This window comes from Haliotis rubra, unplaced genomic scaffold (assembly GCF_003918875.1).
Source record: "Haliotis rubra isolate DU_JTF1 unplaced genomic scaffold, ASM391887v1 Scf13, whole genome shotgun sequence".
NCBI lineage: Eukaryota > Metazoa > Mollusca > Gastropoda > Lepetellida > Haliotidae > Haliotis > Haliotis rubra.
Genome location: NW_025765225.1, coordinates 1,613,647 through 1,617,287, shown reverse-complemented (window position 1 = coordinate 1,617,287; position 3,641 = coordinate 1,613,647).

The window sequence follows — 3,641 nt, the reverse complement described above, 5'->3', positions numbered from 1 at the left end:
GTGCACCTTTTAGTGCTGAGGGTCACATGTTGATGGCACAGTGTTGATAACAATGTGTGGTGCACCTTTCATTACTGGGAGTAAGGTTTAGATTGCACAGAGCCGATTCTACAGTGCACGTTTTAGTGATAACAGTCGAAATGTAGATTGCACAGTGATGAAACTTAAGTACAGATCACCTGTCACTACTATGAGTGACGATGTAGCATGTGGCCTAGAAACTGTTCCCTTATAACTTGTCCCAGCAAGCCGTCCCAGATTACTAGCCCCTGAGAACGTGCCCCCCAAAAAGTGGCACTTGAAAACTACCAAACGCAGGTGCTCGCGGATAAGTGACAGAAACTGTCATAGATAACTAGCCCCAGAAAACTGTCATAGATAACTAGCCCCAGAAAACTGTCATAGATAACTAGCCCCAGAAAACTGTCATAGATAACTAGCCCCAGAAAACTGTCATACATAACTAGCCCAAAAAAACTGTCATACATAACTAGCCCCAGAAAACTGTCATACATAACTAGCCCCAGAAAACTGTCATAGATAACTAGCCCCAGAAAACTGTCATAGATAACTAGCCCCAGAAAACTGTCATAGATAACTAGCCCCAGAAAACTGTCATAGATAACTAGCCCCAGAAAACTGTCATACATAACTAGCCCCAGAAAACTGTCATAGATAACTAGCCCCAGAAAACTGTCATACATAACTAGCCCCAGAAAACTGTCATACATAACTAGCCCCAGAAAACTGTCATAGATAACTAGCCCCAGAAAACTGTCATAGATAACTAGCCCCAGAAAACTGTCATACATAACTAGCCCCAGAAAACTGTCATACATAACTAGAAACTGTCCCACTAGCCCCTGAAAACTGTACATAACTAGCCCCAGAAACTGTCATACATAACCCCAGAAAACTGTCATACATAACTAGCCCCAGAAAACTGTCATACATAACTAGCCCCAGAAAAACTCATCATAGATAACTAGCCCCAGAAAACTGTCATACATAACTAGCCCCAGAAAACTGTCATACATAACTAGCCCCAGAAAACTGTCATAGATAACTAGCCCCAGAAAACTGTAGCCCCAGAAAACTGTCATAGATAACTAGCCCCAGAAAACTGTCATAGATAACTAGCCCCAGAAAACTGTCATACATAACTAGCCCCAGAAAACTGTCATACATAACTAGCCCCAGAAAACTGTCATACATAACTAGCCCCAGAAAACTGTCATATAGAAAACTGTCATAGATAACTAGCCCCAGAAAACTGTCATAGATAACTAGCCCCAGAAAACTGTCATAGATAACTAGCCCCAGAAAACTGTCATAGATAACTAGCCCCAGAAAACTGTCATAGATAACTAGCCCCAGAAAACTGTCATACATAACTAGCCCCAGAAAACTGTCATAGCCCCAAACTGTCATAGATAACTAGCCCCAGAAAACTGTCATACATAACTAGCCCCAGAAAACTGTCATACATAACTAGCCCCAGAAAACTGTCATAGATAACTAGCCCCAGAAAACTGTCATAGATAACTAGCCCCAGAAAACTGTCATACATAACTAGCCCCAGAAAACTGTCATAGATAACTAGCCCCAGAAAACTGTCATAGATAACTAGCCCCAGAAAACTGTCATAAATAACTGTCTTGAAAACTGTCATAACTAGCCCCAGAAAACTGTCATACATAACTAGCCCCAGAAAACTGTCATAGATAACTAGCCCCAGAAAACTGTCATAGATAACTAGCCCCACAAAACTGTCATAGATAACTAGCCCCAGAAAACTGCCCCCAGAAAACAGGCTCCGGAAACCGCCACGAAATTTAGGGATATAGACAAATAACAGTTGAAACATTGAAAAAACATGTTCAAAACCTTCCCCTGGTAACATGGTGTTTTGGGGTGGCGGGGATAGTGCGGGTGGTCTGTTCTTAAATACAAAAAACATGAAAACAAGTATGTGACATGACATTGTAATATTTGTCCGAGGGAATGTGAAAGGGGAGGTAATTAACCGGGGCAGTTGAAAGAGAGCTCCTTTTCACATATATATGTACCATCCGTGCAGGGACAAAAATAGACGGTATACGTAATCGCTACCGCCAAACTTGCATCATATATATTAATCAGTGCGTGACTCTGTGAAAAACTACACCATAATTACTGTAGTAATGATTTCCCATCAGACGTAATTACATGCGGAAGGATGTGGAGAAGTCACATCCTTGCAGGTCTTTGAAGACCTCCGTCTGACAGGTTAAGTGTGCCATCACTTAGGTCTCGCTCATGTAATACTCTCTGAACACATTACACAAGCTCCAGGTATTGACACACACTGAGGTCACATGCAGCGGCTACTGTGAGACAAACGCGCTGTGTGAATAACAACAGCGAAGAGGGGATTGCTTTTCTGTGTTAACAGCTGAACTACAATCATCTCCGGGTAAAACATTGGTCAAGGGGTAATTGTATCCACTTCGGTATATGCGAGGGCCGGAGTTATTTTGATTAGTTTGTTACTCTTCAAACCAAGACCAGGGATTCATGTAGAACGCTTCATACATATTCTAATAATTGCAAATGGTTGTGAGAATAATGAACACGATACAATGTATCGATACTGTTTGACGTCAGTTCCGATGAAAATGTTACTCATCATATGCAGCTGGCATCCACCAATTAGTTATATTAAGATATTGCTTGTGTCAATCTTCCTCTTACCGAACTGTTTGGTTGGCATCAAAGACGTTAAGGAGTAAATATGAAAAAACTAAATCACGTTATAACGATTGATTGATTTAAGGTTATTGTTTGTTTTTTGTTGTTTATGTTTTGTTTTGTTTTTTGTTTGTTGACTTTATTGTTTTGTTTGATTTTTGTTTTGTTTTGTTTTGTTTTTGTTTTTTTGTGTGTTTTTTTTCTTGTTCTATTCTCCTTGTTTGGTTTGTTTGTTGTTTTTTGGGGGAGGGGGGAGGATTGGGCGGCCACTTGCTGTATATTCAAAATGCTTATAACGAACTTCAGATATTTAGTACTACAGTTATAGTCTGTTTGCAGTGAAAACGTACCGATGAATTTCGCTTTAAACAAAAAAGTAAATCAAATAAAGTGAAATTAAGATTGCGAATCCTCTTAATTTTACCTTGCCAATTGAACATTTAAATCTCAGAATTTTATTCATCTTTTCACTGCAAACAGACTATAGTGGTGCCTCTGAGTTTGTTATAACCGTAGTTATTCGTAATGGATAACAACTTCTGTATCAATCCAGATTCTGACACCGTTTTCACCCTCGCTCCCGCTTCATAACAGCGTGAGAATCTCCATCGAGTACGTTGCTAAGTGCAAGAAAGCCGAATGTGTGATCCATAAAGTTGTATGTTTTCGCATTCTCGACCTGAATTGATTGAATAAACTACTCAGTCGTCCACAGTCGATCCCTTTACCTGTCGTCCATCATCTGTAGACACCATTTACCAATACTTACATTCATATAATTCACCACTATTTTGCCTTGTGTGCCAAATGTAATCTGCTTCGAAGATAATCGAGGCCGATTTATCTCAATGCTGACGTTTGATATTTATCCATTATCCGACACCTGTAGACGGCACTGTCAGTTGTATGTG